The sequence below is a fragment of the Lynx rufus genome, unplaced genomic scaffold (assembly GCF_022079265.1).
Source record: "Lynx rufus isolate CCGP_SWC_20201006 ecotype Redwood Valley unplaced genomic scaffold, mLynRuf1.p SCAF_10, whole genome shotgun sequence".
NCBI lineage: Eukaryota > Metazoa > Chordata > Mammalia > Carnivora > Felidae > Lynx > Lynx rufus.
Window position 1 is genome coordinate 41,469,876 of NW_025814824.1, and position 17,784 is coordinate 41,487,659.

At 37.8% G+C, this 17,784-nt stretch overlaps 1 protein-coding gene across 1 annotated transcript in view; it reads right to left on the reverse strand.

Annotated features, from left to right (window-relative positions):
• BNC2 (basonuclin 2) overlaps positions 1-17,784 on the reverse strand; it is a 289,917-nt gene that overhangs the window by 18,479 nt on the left and 253,654 nt on the right. The gene's annotated exons all lie outside the window — the stretch shown is intronic.

Genomic DNA, 17,784 nt, shown 5'->3' on the forward strand with positions numbered 1-17,784 from the left:
ACATCAAAGAAACAACAAAGATAAACACAAAAACTTATTGATTGTGCATAATTATTCAGTGCAACTGAAGGAGCTCTGCCTGCTCATGAAACACCAAGAGTGACAGCAGAAAACAACACACAAGCACGTTCATAAAAGTCAACCCACAATGCAAACTTTTCTGCCATGCAATCGCAGTAATTACAGTCACAGAGAAACAGATTTGAGTTTAATGTCAAAGCAAACAAAATGTAGACCACTGGGGCTCTATTATGTAAAATGCCTTCACTACTGCTATTTTAACAATGGTCTATATAGTATGCAACTATTTAGCACATATTAGTATAAGACGTGAACACTTGCTGTGCAACATAGTATAAATGCAAAAAATGGTACCTTAATCTGTATTAAATAGGGACACCATAGGAAGGGATTAAGCACATTTTGTGGAATTTACTTCTTCAACACAAGCAGACATGGTACTGGATTTAAAGATGAAAATTCCTTTAAATAGGAGCTACTGTATAACTTTCTGAATTAAAAAGATGAAAAAAAGTAGCTTTGCCTTCTGTGCCCCCAATTACTAAGGTGTGTTTTTTTTCTCTTTTTTTAATAGCTATATTTTAGTGTCATTTACTAATAGGCAATCTCATAAGGTAGAATAAGGAAAAACAGTAATTATACTTTTCCTGAAAATTGATTGTAATCCTAGGATTCAAAGTTTGAGTTAGACTTTAAGTATTTGACTTTTTTTAAATGATATTCTTATAAATGACAGTTATAGATATTTAGAAAGTAAACATGTGATGGATTTAGATAGAATAAATGTGTAAAAATGTTGTCTCTTAACATCCTCCTCTGATAGCAAAGGGAGTCCATAGAGAATACACATCAGTAATCACCAGACTATGTGTTGTTAAATATACATTAAAAAGCATTTCACACTTTCATTTTTGCTAGTAACTATGAGATTTGCCTGGAGGTAGGACTTAAAAATCCTGCAATGTAATGTCAGGCAATCCATTTCAGCACAGATTGAGAGAAATGTATTCAAATGCTTAAATAATGACTCCATCATTTTCTAGAGCACAGCTTCTTCCTAACCAAGACAGGACACTTCACAACCTCTGTGAATAATACTTGCCCTAACCCTGCCTATCAATTTAAGAATGCATAAAATCTTCTAAAAAACCAAAACTAGATATTTATTAATTACAAAAAGAAAAATCATAACTTTACAATAGGGAAATCTAGCAGACACCACCTTAACCAAGTAATCGATGTGAACATCACCAATGTTAAGTATCATCATGTACTTTCCAATATTTACTGAGAAAAGCACATCATCCCTTTCTTGCTAAAAGCTGTATAACCTCAATCTAATCACAAGAAAACATCAGATAAGCCAAAATTGAAGGGCATCCTACAAAAGAGTGGCTAGTACTCTTCAAAGTGCAGTAAAGAGTAAATCAGTAAAGATTAAAAAAAAAAGGACCAAAGAATGGTTACAGATTAGAGGGAACCAAGCAAACAGGACAAATAAATGTAATATGAGATTCTAGAGCTCCCAGGCCAGAAAAAGGCCCTCAGTGGGGAAACTGGCAAAAGCTGAATAAAATCTCTAGATCAGTTAATAGTACGGTATCAATCTTAATTTCTTAGTTTTATTCATTGTGCTGTGTTTATGTAGAATGTTTCATTAGGGGAAGCAGGATAAAGGGAATTATACTATTTTTGCAATGGGAAATTCTGCCTTATAGATAGTTCTACTCAGCCTTGTGATATAAAATTCTCTCTGGACCAAAACCGTATGGTCTGAACCACGACAACTAGCTCGATTGTAAGGAGATATGTATCATTTATTTAAATTGCTTTACAAAAAACAAGCTCTAATAGTTACGTGCAATGCCTTATAAGGCTTACTCTAGCATTGTATCATTTTACATAAAGTATATGTGTGGGTGTGTGCGTGTGGATGTCCATTCCTACATAAACTGGCCCTCCCTCATTTTGTAGATAACATGAGCCTTCAGGTTAAATATCCTCATGCAGGTATCTTCTCAGAACACTTAGATGATGATGTGTATACATGGTGACTCTGCATGATCCTGGAGTCCTGCAATAGCTAGTTTTTAGAAGTATCACTCAAAGCAAACGGTCTCCTTACAAACCTGTTTTGGAGTGGGGGGGTGGGAAACAAGGGGGAACATTGGTGCTATAGGTAAATAGAAAAATAAATTGTGATTTTGTATAGATTATCTCATTTGAACCTCATAATAGCTTCCAGAGCTGAGCAAATGTTTACCAGATGAGGGACCAGGGGTGAAGGAAAGGGGGATGGCTGGTTGAAGTTGCCAAGATGGTAACTTAGGGTCTCGGACTCCAATCCAGAAATTCTGACTCTAAGTTCATTGAGTATAATGACGGTCATCCATAATGTCATTTCCCAGGTGGGCACAGTGGGTCTGTGACAAGAAATAGGACTTCTCCTGAACAAGTCTGGTCTCTGAAGCACTGTAAAGTCCTCCTCCACACTGTTTTTCTTTTAGCATCAAATCCACTCTCCTAATTGTTCTTTTATGGAAGCTTTTACTATGGATTGTGTCTCAGGCTGAAACGCAACTTGAGCAGCACACAGTCATTTCTTCCCCAGGTAGCCTTCACCTAAATCTGCATGTCGATAATGTACTTACACAGCTGGAAGCCTCTGGTATTAAAACAGCCCTTAGAAACCATAGCAACTGATCAAACCCACCTGAGGCATCTCCTTTCCATCACCCTCCTATCTTCTTTCCTCCAACGGAACACAGCAGTCCCATATGGTTTCTCTTTCCTCCTGGCCCTCCACAATGCCTGCCGCTATTTCTAAAACCACTGCCTTTCAGACCTCTTTTAGTCCTGAGTAGCTGTCTTTGCTAAAATGGAACTGTTACGTTAAACCACTTACTTCTAGTGGAATAGGTCCAGGTAAGCAAGATTTAGAACTTTGCTCGTAGCCTGAATCATAAAAGAGACGCTTCATTTATAGTGGTAATAGAAACAGCAATTTATACTACATAGAAGAACAACATAACATCTTTGCAAACAAACGTGCTTGGGAACAGGATAGACATCTACATTACATACTCAAACTAGGGTCCTCCTGACAGGGCACCCTCTGAATCCAGGCAATATGAAGTGCCACAGAAGTTCTTGCCACAGAAGCCGCCATTCATATTTGATCAAAGTTATCTACTACCATTGTAGAGCAACTGCAGAAAGAAACAAGTTGACTTTCTTATACAACATAATGGGTATGCAAGCTCAATGCTACAGATGGCTATCAGGTTTAGCACATCCTTGGATAAACTGGTTGAATGGGACTTGGAAATCATTAAGGGGAAAAAGGAAGGTCTGGGTTCTTTTTCCTTGAAGATCTCAGTGACAGAGGTAAACATGGTCTGGTGTAGTGATTCTCAAAACAGTGGCTTGAGAGAATTCCATGCACGTTCTATATGCTATTTGAAAGGGACCAGAATCTTTTTTTTTTTTTTTTTTTTTTAATTTTAAACCAGTCTGCAAATAATTGAGAGTAACCATTTGGAAAACTTCTGGGCTATTTGACACTGCTGAAACAACAAAAAGCATGATTTTTTTATTAATTTATTTTTATTTTATTTAATAAGTATTGGCTCAAAACTGATGGAGGTGGGGAGAACTGGTCCTTCCTCACAGGTAATTTGAGAAGTACAGATCTAGAATCTCAGCCCCCTTACATATCAAATAAACTTTACCAGAGTGAATAAGAGCCATAAAAAAGAGTTATTCTATTATCACAGAATAAGCATTTAAAAAACAAATTATGTTAGACCAGCATGAATATTGTGATTGCCGACCAACCCATATGGGGACACTGGTCTTGCATAAGAATAATAAATCACATCAGAGTGTATAACTGGATCTTATCCTTCCCAGTCCATTCTGTAGTTTGTGAGTCAGTTTCTTAAGGTGTTCCCATTTGTAACTAGAGTTCAGTGACCTTTAAACCTTTACACTGGGAATTTTTATTTACAAAATGAGGATAATAAGATTTACCCTGTTAACTGAAATGCAAGGTATTATTGTAAGTATTGATTTCCTGTGAAATAACCAGCTATACTATTAATTAAAAGATGAGCAACACCAAATAATCCTGACTTATAAACCAGTTTTACTGGGTTCAGAAGAAGTATAAAACACTTAAAATATTTACATGTAAGTATTTTAGATGAAAAGACTTCCTTTTATTTTTGCTGGAACTGGTGATTATCACTCAGTAGAAACCTGGCACCTAGTTCTACGTGGCTCTGCAGAGTAATGTTTTAAAATCTTTTCTGCAGTAGAATCAACTGTCATGGTTTCAATGGCTTTATTTAAGCCTTTCTTCACATCAAAACACCTTATATAACCTATAGTTTTAAAAGTAAAAGTAAAGTAAAGTTGACTGTTTTTTCTTATTTCAGGGAAAGGGACAGTAGGGAAGGAAAGGATGTAAAGAGATGGAAGAGAGACCAGATGAGAAACTTTGGGATAATTAGACTGTCAGGTGACTTCAAGCCCACAGACTCCCCAGTCCAAGAAGGAACCCATCTGTGTTCATGGCAGGCCACTACCATGCTATAGCACAGAGGGAAAGCAAAGCCTTTCTTTCTGTCCATGCATGGAAATGAGGGAGGAAATACTGAACACAGCAGAGTTCTGGAACTTATTTTCTCTCACATTATTCAAATTATTAAGAAGAAGATTGTTTAAAAGACAAGCAGAGAATAATTTAATTTTCTATTCTATTACATGAACTTCTTGTCAGTCAAGTTTAAGGCATATTTTTAAAAAAAATCCTAAAAATGATTAGCCAAGAACTAAAACTATTTCCCCTTTGGTATACTTTTAAATCTTTTACTTAAATGACATTGAGCTGTAGAGAATGCTGACCACCTATAACAAAATCAGAAATTTATGAGCTGTACTTTTTGATTCCATGTATAGATTTGAACTGTGTTATCTTAAGAAATTATTCCAACATAACCATATTGGCAACTTATTTTCATGACCAATTTTCCATTGGAATTTTCTATTTTCTATCCTTCAGGATTAATTCAAATATCAAGGCAAGAGGAATAGGGTTGGGTAGAAGGTGTAGACTTACCAAATTTCAAGACTATCTAGCTTGGTACTCTATCAGGTAAAATTTAACAGTAATTGCAGGGTTATAATTGAAGAAGCAATGCTATGAATCATAAATTTTACCTGGTTTTCTAGATGTTTAAGTCTTAAGGGCAAACAAAGAATGGGACAGCTATACTGTGGAATACTACTAAGCACTTGAAAAGGAATAAACTAGTGATACACAGTAAAACATGGAAGACTCTCAAAAGCATTAATGTTAAAAATCAAAGAAATCAGACCCCCCAAGAACTACCATTCTACCATTCCATGCATGGAAATTCTGGGAAAGGTTAGACTGTAGACACAGAGGGGAGATCAGTGGTTACCAGGGGTGGAGGGTGGGGGAAAAGGGCTGACTGCAAAGAACACTGGAGAAGTTTTTGGGGTGATGGAAATGTTCTATAACATGACTGTATTGATGTTTACATGAATATATACTTAAAATTGGTAGGTTTTATTGTATGCAAAGTATACCTCAATGAAGTTGACTCAAAACATTAAATCATGCAAACTGCATGAAATCTCACACTTAGAGCTCAACATTAATAATTCATCCCATTTATAGACCATTTGCTTATTTCCTGCATTGTTTTGTGAGAAGAATAACAAACACACATCTCTTCCATTCTCTCCCACAATCCATTGTGACATGGGGAGTAAGTAAAAATTTCTTTTTTTCTACCTAAAAGATTATTTTTTGCTAATATTTTATAAGTGGCTTTACAGTAATATGTTATTGATTTAGAAAGAGCTTTACATATATTAGGGTAAAAGGTCAAATATTTTTACCAAAGGGGTGTGCAGTCCTAAAACCTTGGAGACTGCTTCTCTGCACAGTTAATACTGACGTGTGGCAGCCGTGTACTGAGTGCACGCACCTTCACAAACACTTTGGATGATGTTGATGAGAAGCAGTCAGCTAGTTTGCCTTAGCCTGCCTCCACCTAACTTTGTGCTGGACTCTTGATTATGTGGACATGTGTCAGGATGTGACCCAGAAATTAGGAAATATATCATCTAACTTCTGGGTCACCTCAGGAGCAAGCGATGGGCTCAGACCATTACTGCAGATCATATGAGTGGGGGCATTCCACCAACTTAATAGACAGGATCTGCAAATGGAGAGATCATGGGTGCTACTCGTGGGCGGATAGGGTAGGCTCTGAGGACTAGAAGTAGCAGCAGCTTGAGAAAGACACTCTGTGGAAGGGAAGCCTTTGATATTATGCACAGTTTAAAAAAAAAGATAGAAGTAATAAAACTTTTGGTCCTCGTTTGTCCCATTCTCCCACAGTGACCTGTTTTAGAACTCAGATGGGTCCATATGTAACATGCAGATATTTCCATTTAAGTTGTCTTTCTGAAGTCAAGCCACTATTAAAACTTTTCTCTTTAGCCAAAAATTTTAACTGATCTGGGTGCTCTCTGTTTATATCACAGCCAATTCCTCCCTGCCCCCCTTTTGATTAAATTTTATTTATCTCTATAATTTATATGACTTGGCAATCCTAAGCATGAATGGGCCAAAGTTTTGTGTGTCTATGTGCCTGCACGTGTGTGTGTGTCTGTGTGTGTGTGTGTGTGTGTGTGTGTGTGTGTGTCTGTGTAACAGACAAGAAGGGGACATGAACAGAAATGGCAAAAGAAAAAAATTATTGGAAGTAAAAGATTCTGGGAAGTACTTAGGGAAATTTTTTAAGCAATGTTGTGATAATTTCTGAGAAACACTTGAAATTATGTGGGAAAAGAACTTGGCATGCTTATTTGTTTTAGCAAATTTACATTTAAACACATATTTCTTGGAGGGCGCTGACTGAGAAAGATGCACCACTAGCATATACAATGTACAGTGGAACAGTTTGGTTGTGTAAGTAAACAAAATTATACCATTCTTTATTCACACAGAGCTCTTTTATGTGATTGTGCTTTTCCACTATTTTAGGCTAATGTTTCTAGGCCAGCTGAAACAACTGTGCTATGTGTAGGCAGAATGAAAAATACTCACTTATACCATGATTGCACCAAATGGTTCAAATTAGACTTGATAAAAAAAAAATCAACATTTGTTTTGGGAAATGAAAACTCTACTCAATTTCTATGATTTGGAAATTCGTATTTTGCAGAATTTCTCAAGAGCATCACTTTACCTTCAAAATATAAAGCTGACCAGTCACATTTTTGTTTCCTCAGCTCCTCTCTAGGACAGAGGTGTCCCATGAAAAAGAATCAGTGGGGGGGTGCCTAGGTGGCTTGGTCGGTTAAGCGTCCGACTTTGGCTCAGGTCATGATCTCACGGTCCGTGGGTTCGAGCCCCGCGTCGGGCTCTGTGCTGACAGCTCAGAGCCTGGAGCCTGTTTCAGATTCTGTGTCTCCCTCTCTCTCTGACCCTCCCCCGTTCATGCTCTGTCTCTGTCTCAAAAATAAATAGACGTTAAAAAAAAATTTAGAAAAAGAATCAATGGGGTGTGACACAGAAAAGAAAAACTTCCCAATGACAATAATCAAGAGTGGACTTTATTTGTTAACAGTTATCCACATGAACATCCCCCCTGGAAAACAAATGTGCTTTCCTCATCAACCCAAGATCATCATTGTCACTTAGTAAGTGTGCAAACATTAGAGCTAGGTATATTTTGGTTTGCTGTGATTACAGAAACTGGTGATAAATTCAATATGTCCAGATTATAAAGACCTGGACTTGAAATATCTTCCTGATTCCTCCTTTTTCCCCTTAAGGAGAAATGAATACTACAGGAATAGCCACCAATGGTTAGAATGTTAGAGCTCTCAGAAAACTTTGTATTACAGAATTTCCTGTCAAAAGATAAACCTTACTGGTCCTTGTGAGCTGACATGCTAACACTGAAGTCTCCCCTCTATACTCGTTGCATATAGGGACTGGCCCCAAAAGAGTTACTGATCATACAGAGACTATGACTATGATACTTGGTTCACTCTTATTGTACATGAACCTCACTATAAATCAGTCTGGTAACCTTCAAAATGCTGGATTATGGAGAATGGTGGTATACTGAGGCTATACATATCAAATTCATATCAAATTACTTGCATAAAAAGCACAAAGTCAAGGAATGTCTCTCCATGGATGGAACTGGAAGTGTGATGCACATGGCCCTTGACTGGAGTGGGCAGCAGGAGAAAAAAGCATCGTGGGGATTTTATGTGACTTCTAGGTACTGGGGTTGATATTTTCCAGTATATAAATCTCTACCATTTCTTTTTCTGATCCACATTTGAAATTGTTTTTTACGGTGAAAAAGATGTCTTTTAAGAGAAAAAAAATACTGAAAAATTGAACAATACATCCTCTCAAACTGATCACCTCTCTAACCAAAATAACATTATCAAGATGCCAGGGCACTAGTTTTAAACGGTTCTTGTATTTTTTAAAACATATTGTTTGACTTTTGATAAAAAATTCACTTTGCTATGTTCATTATGGACCAGATAAGAATATATAATTCATAGAGGACTCTCACTTTTTTCCCCCTTAGTAACAGTCTGTACAGCATTTTTATTTTAAAAACTGTGATTATGATAGATTACTCCAGGATTACAACATATTTAATCACAGAAGCTCCAGCTTAGCTCTATTGAAGGCCTGTCAGGATTTCTTCTTTGTACCCAGGAATTTTAGCTGGTCTGGCTTAAAACAAGGCATACAGATTTCCTCTATGGGCATCTGTTTGCAAATAAATAAGGCAGGTGCCTTGCTTTGCCATATAAAAAAAAATTCAGAGGAGTAAATTACACTCTATAATGTCTAGAGTTGCACTTCAAAGATTCAAAAAGTACTTTTCAAATTACTTAGCTCTGTATTAAATCAAACCTGAGAAACTTTTAAAGACATGACATATTTCAATGCTTAATAATAGTATCTTAGGAATCACTTAAGTTTCAAAATAGAGAATCTTAAATCCAGCTGATATTCCTAGAATACCAAACTCCAACATAAAATTATCTGTGTGTCCTTAACATAAGCACAGAATATCTAACTGTACTGTAGATAAAACAGCATTTGTATCTTAAAAAAATCTTTTTTAATTTATTATTTGATGGAAAGAGAGTGTGCAGGAGGGGCAGAGAGAGAGAATCCCAGGCAGGTTCCATGCGGTGGTCATGGAGCCTGACTCGGGCTTGATCCCACAACCGGGAGATAATGACCTGAGCCAAAACCAAGAATTGGATGCTTAATTGACTGAGCCACCCAGGTGCCCCAAACAGAATTCTTATCTTAAAGTTTCAGATTTTGATTCATTTAATATAACTTATGAGTAGTCAACCTTAGAGAGAAATAAAGAACATAAGTAAATAACACCTAAATTCTAGTCTTGGTTTTGCCAGTGACTAGCTGTGTGCTGTCAAGTAACCAATACCCAGTTTCGGTTTTCTCCTGTGTAAGAAGGACAGTCTTACTAAACTTCTATGCCTTGATAAACCAAAATTCCATTATGTGACTCTCTAATTCCATCACTCAAGTATCTATGCCTAGAATATGGACACACAAATAATTAAAGAATATTTTTTAATGTTTATTTTTGAGAGAGAGAGAGAAAGAGAAAGAATGCACAAGCGGGGGAAGGGCAGAGAGGGAGACAGAGGATCTGAAGCGGGGTCTGAGCTGTCAGCACAGAGCGCGACACAGGGCTCAAACTCTCGAGCCATGAGATCATGACCTGAGCTGAAGTCAGGCACTTAACGGACTGAGCCGCCCAGGCGCCCCAACAAATAATTTTCATTAAAATGTTTTAAACCCTAGGTTAATATTTTTCCTTTTAACCAACTGTGTACAAATTATTAGAAATACATGCATTTATGACTAAAAGCATGCCCTCATCTGAGAGTTACTGTATTATATCCTGTATTCTGGATGCTTCCCTTGATGCTTCTGTCTGGGGCTGTGTATCAGTGACATAATTAGAGGTACTCATTTTTCTGGATTAATTTTTATTCCACGTCAATTCAATGACCAGTTCCAGGGGAAAGTTTGCTTGAAAACTCAAGAAACTGCTCAAGAAGTCCGTAAGAGGCTGTGGGAATCCCTCAAAAATCCCGTTAGGGTTTGTGAGAATTCTGCAGCCTCAGAATTCCAAAATAAATGCTAAACCTCCACAAAGCAATAAGTAACTACCTGTCATCTTCCAGTAATCTTTGCAGTTCCAAGAAGAGTAGTATTTCCATATAAGACCCTCCCCACAATTAAACCCTTTAAATAGACACGAGTTATTCACTTGAGGATGATCAGCACGGAGATGCCACTGGGTATATCATTTTATCATTTGGGACAGTGAAGGAGCAGTTTGAAATCCTCAGAGACAACACTAGAAACAGGAGGAAGGAAAAGGATGGTCCCTGAAAGTGGTCTTGTTTTCTTCTCCCCTCAGACACCAAGATAAAGCCTGAGTCCTAGGACAGCTATAAATCTACTTGCTTTGCAATAAACAAAACTTACCAGAGCCCTTTCTAACATTTTTGCTTTGAGGTCGACATTTTCTCGTTTGCCTCTCTTTCTGTAACCAAAGTTTTGACACTGAGTTTGTAGAAAGCCTCTATATATCTAGGGGTCTGTGCTGGGGCTTTACATATCTAAACAGAAATGCTAGAGACCTTGGTGTTTCCTGATGTGCTTTCCTATAATGTCTGATAAACAGCACAAACATACGGCAAAAAAAAAAAAAAAATCTTTTTTTTTCCACTGAAAAGTGATTTTATACATTGGGTAAGGGCCAAAACTTTGGAACAAATTCAAGGCCACAAACTCCAATCTTTGCAATTTTATCTGTGCAACCAAGATACCGAATACTGGTATGTTTTCAGAGCTTCCAAAGCTTGAAAGGATGATTCTATTTCAACATATTATACTTTGAATTACTCTACAACTGAACATGACTGAACAACTCTAAGGAACTTGAACATATTCATTAGCACGTGAGGGAGCAGGGGTAGAAAGGGACTGAACACTCACTAGGCAGTATTCCATAAAACAGCAAGGACTGAGTATTCTACAAAACACACGCAGGACAGAGTGTGTGACTGAACAGAAAGATGTATTGGGAGATTTAACTTTGTTCTTCTCTGGGTATAAGAATAGCAGTAGAACACAAAGATTAATTTCCTGCTTTAGCATTCATCAGGGAACAACACATTATTACTTGTAACACATACACGAGGCTGTTGATGGATATACTTTCCTTTGATTGCTCAGATTAAATGTGTTCCTATAAAAGGCACCCCCCCACACGCGTACGTATAATTATAAATCCATGTATGCATTAACAGTTTCTGTATATTTATAAGCAGCTATCAATGTAGATATTAAACATTTTATGTGGCCACAAAGTTGAGGTGATTTGGAGTTGGTGGCTGCCTGAACAAATATAGATCAAAAACAGAATAATCACAGTAAATAATCAATATATGTTACTATAACAAAAAACTCAGAAATTCAAAATAAAGGAGGATAAGAGGAGGAAGCATGCATTACAGAGCAAGGTAATAACTGCGTCTGCATGCCTTAATACCCTCTTGTCCCAGCAGTCCTGACTTTCTAAGCAGCCCACTTCTCCACATTAACGGTAGTCATTTGGAGAGCAGCAAACGTGCCATTAGAAGCACTTTTACAAGTGTATATTCATCCACCAATTAGCTTAATGTGGCCGCTTTCTGCATATTTTCTATCCAGGCTTGCACAAATCTTATTAATATTTCCCCCTAGCGCTTTGACAGATTACCTTGTCATTACGCATCCTGGAGCCTTTTAAACAATATGGGTAAACTACTGTTTGTGAGGTTAATGACAATTATCCCCTAATTACTGCATAAGTCACTCAGTCCACTTTATCTCATAGGCAGGGTTCTGCTCTGTGTATCTGCCATTGTGTCACTGTAAATGAATCTTGTATTGCTGTGTTTATCTGCCACTGCCTTGTAAATTACACTGACGGAAGGATGAACAAATTACTGCGTGTCATCACTTAAATACTGCTTCTGAAATTTAAAAAAAAAGCTTCAACAGAGAGCTTCAATTGTGATTTTAGCAGATCACAATTAGTAAAAACATATTTAATGTCTTATGTTATATATCAAATCCAATAGCTTGGAATTCAGTAGTGGCATCACAACAATATCACTGAGGGTGAGTGGAGGGTGAAGAGCAATGAAGGAAAGAGGAGAAAAAAAGGTGAAACTGAAATCATAACACCAGCTCAACCTCCTGAAGGCATTTCCTACTATTTAATAGTTGATGTGGCATTCTTGAAGTATTCCAAAGATTTGTCAATTCTAAATCAAATTCATTGGGTTAGGGATAAACCACACTCTTCAGTTGAATTATTTATTATTTATTTAGGTCACTTATAACCAGTCCACACATAAAAAACACAGAATCCATAGAATTGAGAACAGATAAAGTAATAAAGACCACAGGCTAAGCCAATTTCATTGTTGCATTTTTAAACATTATTAAACAAGTTCAGAACACTGTTTCTGAAGTTTCATTTGAAATTGTTTAACAATGTTTATATCAATGAAATTAGTGTAGTCCATTGCTCTGTCCAGGTGACTATATCTGCTCTGATACAATCTACAGGAAAACAGGACAATATGAACATATTTTTCAAAAAGACAGAATGAGTCAATTGCAAATAATGTGGGAATCTATGATTCTGCAGATTATCAGGTGAATAAACACTTATGTGAGAACAGGTAGAAACATCTGGCTTCCTGAGATGACTGCCATTTAATGAGTATACTAAAACATTTTGAAATGTGACACACTCAAAATGTCTCCATTTAAATGACACCTAGGTGGCTGGTAGCTGGCAAGCATAAGTAACTGGGCCACACCGATCTGAAGGATGGTCTTCAACTCGCAATGAGTTGGGCGTGTCGAAAGCCTGCATCAAATCCGCTTATGACGGCCACAAGTTTGTAAGGGAGGGCTCATAGCACTGATGATAAAGCTATTTGGTGGAAGCATGCACGCACGCACGCGCACATACAGTACCTCTTGGTGTACTTGCTGAACAGGCTGGAAGAAAAAGCTGCAGCAGAAAGAAAGGAAAACATAAAAGCCAGAGTTGACAGGCTTCACGGATTCTAAGCACAATCCCTAGGGCTCCCTTGAATCCCCAAAGAATGATTTCAGTGTCTGTCTTGCATTCAGTCAATTCAGCTTCAACCAACAAGTGCTGCAGGCAAAAATGAAAGCTATACAATGTTCTCTTCTTTCAGTGTGTTAGACCACAGTTAAGAGATCTCAGTTAAGACCGACATCACTGTGACAACCACTAACGGGTTAAAACTTTTCCTGATTTTTTTTTTTTTTAACTGTTTAGGCTAACTATGGAGACCAAACTGAGGAAAGTGAATTTAAACCATTAACTTTTTCTTTTAATACTTGGTTTTGTTGCCCTTTCTTAAAAACCTTGCTAACGGTATTGTCAATGTGGTTGTGGATGGGGGGAGACACAATGTGCATTTAGGGGAGATAAACTCTTGGTGTTTGTGAAGTTTAGTGCTGGCTATAGAAAGGAGACAATCCTGGAAGGATCAATAATAATGCCACAAGGTACCTGGATATAAGTTAGGTGAAGACAGCCATTTAGAAAACAAACAGGAGTATTTCCCTAATCACCTTAACCCACCCTTTATGCATTCTCATCACATTTCTAAAAACTGAGACTAGGACTATTTCCCTTCCCTTCCTAACAAACTTGCACCAGTTCCTCTACTGTGCACAAAATAAATAATAAATTCCCATACCTGGCATTTGAAGTTCCCTCAATATAAACCCAATCTACCTTCCCAACATCATCTCCTGCCAAGACCTCTGATGCTCCAGCCAGTTGCCATAAATGTTCCTGAGTATGGAAAAGTCTTACCTGATTCCGAACCCCTCTCTGTTCTGCCTCTGTCATTCTCTTCTTTCAAGGTCCAACTTAAAGCACTTCATGAAATACTTCCTATCCACCCTCTTTCTCTATTCTCCCCATTCCTAGCAAGAATTACCTGCTCCTTCAGGGATTTGCTCGTACCTCTCTGTCATCTAGGTCTCTTTATCGCAGGATTATGGTGCTTTATATCCCCACTGCCCAGATAAATCAGTGCTGAACGAATTCATTAATACTATGAATGCAGACGTTGGGAGGCAATTTAGAGGTCATCCAGTGCTACTTTTATTATTTTACAGATGAGAATATTCACAAAGAAGTGTCTTGCCCAAGTCAGGAAGCTAAAGTATGTGGCTGATTTGGGACAAGCCACCCAGCTCCCCTGACTCTGTCTAGTACTTTTTCTCAATATTATCCTCTTCTCCTGGCATAATGATTCTTGACTCAGGAAAGAGAACATCCATTCCATTCCAATGCCACATACTGGGTAGATGAGTAGATTCCAACCAGTTGGGACTCTCTTCAATCCTATACCAGCCCTAACTGGAAAACATTTTTCCTTGAATCGAACTCCCCTCCTGTCCATCAAGATAATGTCCAACAGAAACATAAAGTCTTTCCCTAAGACCACTCGTGCAGGGGAGGGAGCTGCATTATTAGTATGCTGGGGGTGAGAAAAAGTTGAGAATGATGGTTTTAGCAAAATACAGATTTTTAACATTTGGTCCTCACCACTTTTTTTTTTCTTTGCAAATACCAAAACATTACCTATTGTTCTTAGAAAAATGTTTTGGAAAATGACATTGCTTTTATCTATGTTGGACACTTTCTGGATCAAAATTAAATACTACTGTATGAAGAACTAGAAAGGAAAATTCAACAGAGTCTTTCTCGTGGTTGGTGTTCTGTATAGGACTGAACACGTTAATTAAACCAGTCAGTTTAGTATTGGACACGGAAATAATAAACTACTAGAATTATAAATATGCGTGTATGTATATACATCTTCCTTCATTTTAGCTTCCACAAGTAACTTTATACTTATCAATTCCTGAATCCTCATTTGGCTGTCCCATCAATCTTGTGATTTCTCATTTCTGTCTTGCATTTGCTCCATCTCCTTCTATGAGGGCAACTTCAACTCTGAGGATTTCTTTAGGGATTCTACCTATAAAGCAAAGTAACTAGCCAGTTGCTCTAAAAACTATTATCTGAATTCTGAAAACAAAACAGATAAAATATGAAACACACAAAGGCACAGAGGCCTATTTTTTACTGAAATGCTATTTTCAGGCTAAAAGACTGCTTTACATAATATAGCCTCTGTGCCTTGGTTTCCTCATATATTATATAGGATAAAAATAGTAGCTACCTACTAGACTTCTGAAAATTAAACAAAATAATAGTGACTACACTTTGCATTGAGCCAGGAAAGACTCTAGGTAATATATATGTATTACATTCATCTACACTTCAATGAGGTTTGAAATACTATTATCAAACCCACTTTATAGATGGGAAAATTAAGGTACATCAAAGTTGGGTAATTTGCCTGAAGTCATAAAGCTAGTACTGTTTGGAGCCAGGATTCAAACTGGAAGTCTTGAGTCTAGAACTACACTGAAATGCCTTGCACAGAAGGCACTCCTATCCACTCACCTCCACCCAAGCCTCCATCAGGGTGACCTCTCCTGTCTTTTCTCTTCCCCCCATTCTCTCTGAAATCCAGGCCTGAGAAGGTTAATTTTCCTTTGACCGATTCCTGGTTAACTCAGTTGTCCAATCACATACCAGTCTCTTCAAACTTATCCTCACAAGCTTAGCGATAGCCAATATTCCTTCCTGACTGGATTAATGTAATTGTTCCTTGTTCGTCTATCTACTCCTTTCTTTCCCTCACATTCTGATGCCAGGCTGCTTTTGCTCAAGTATACCTCTTGATCACATTACAGTCCTGACCTCCAAACTAAACTTGAATAGCTAGCTCCCCTTTGCTAAATGATTTAAGCATAAATTCTTCATGCTGGCATTCAATAACTGCCCAGATCTGGCTTCTAAGTCTTACTTCTCTCATACACACTCTCACCTTGGAGCTGAACGTGACAACTTACCTTTCGGTGAAGGCACTATACTTTCTCAAAACACCATATTTTTGCTTACACTGTCCCTTCCACTTGGAATGCTGTCATCAATTTTCTGGGGCCCCACTGTCGTCCAAGACCACCTCTCAAATATCACCCCGTTCATAAATCCTGTGATCTATTCAGAATCCCCATCTGTTTTCCGTGGGATTTTTTAAAACTATATTCCATTTTACACAGGTCACACGCAATCTGGGATAACCCCTTACAGTATAATCAGACCCTTGAGTACAGGCACATCTCGTTTTATTGCACTTTGCAGATATTGCATTTTTACAGATTGAAGGTTTGTGGCAACACTGTGTCAAGCAGGTCTTTCAGTGCCATTTTCCCAACAGCATTTGCTCACATTTTGGTAATTCTTGCAGTATTTCAAACTTCTTTGTTATTACTGTGTTTGTTACGGAGATCTGTGATCAATTATCATTGATGTTACTATTGTAATTGTTTTGGTGTACGATGAACCACACCCATATAACATGGCAAACTTAATCGATAAATGTGTGTGTTCTGAATGCTCCACTGACCAGCTGTTTGCCGTATCTCCCTCTCCACTGGCCTCCCTATTCCCCAAGACATAGTAATATTGAAAGGAGGCCAATAATAACCCTACAATGGCCTCTAACTGTTTAAGTAAAAGGAAGAGTTGCATGTCTCTCACTTTAAATCAAAAACTAGAAATGATTAAACTTAGTGAGGAAGGCATGTTGAAAGCCAAGCTAGGCTGGAAGCTAGGCCTCCTGTGCTGAACAGTTAGCCAAGTTGTGAATGCAAAGGAGAAATTCGTGAAGGGAATAAAAAGTGCTGCTCCTGTGAACACATGAATGACAAGGAAGCAAAACAGCCTTACTGCTGATATGGGGAAATTTTAAGTGGTCAAGATAGAAGAGCAAACCAACCACAACATTCCCTTATGCCAAAGCCTAATCCAGGGCAAAGTCCCAACTCTCTTCAATTCTGTGAAGGCTGAGAAAGGTGAGGAAGCTGGGGAAGAAAGCTTGAAGCTAGCAGAGGCTGGTTCATAAGGTCTAAGGCAAGAAGCCATCTCCATAACAGGAAAGCACAAGATGAAGCAGCAAGTGTTAACGTAGAAGCTGCAGCAAGTTATCTGGAAGATCTAGCTAAATAATTATTGAGGGTGGCTACACTAAACAACAGATTTTCAATACAGATAAACAGCCTTGCATTGGAAGAAGATGCCATTAGGACTTTTGTAACTAGAGAGGAGAAGTCAATGCCTGGCATCAGAAGTTGAAAGAACAGACTGACTCTCTTGTTAGGGGCTAATGCAGGTGGTGACTTTAAGTTGAAGCCAGTATTCATTTACCACTCTGAAAACCCTAATGCCTTTAAGAATTATGCTAAATCTACTTTGCCTATACTCTATAAATGGAACAACAAAGTCTGGATGACAGCACATCTGTTTACAACATGGTTTACTGAATTTTTTTAGGCCTACTATTGAGACTTATTGCTCAGAAAAAAATTCCGCTCAAAATATTACTGCTCATTGACAATCCACATGGTCACCTAAGAGCTCTGATAGAGATGTACAGTAAGATTAATGT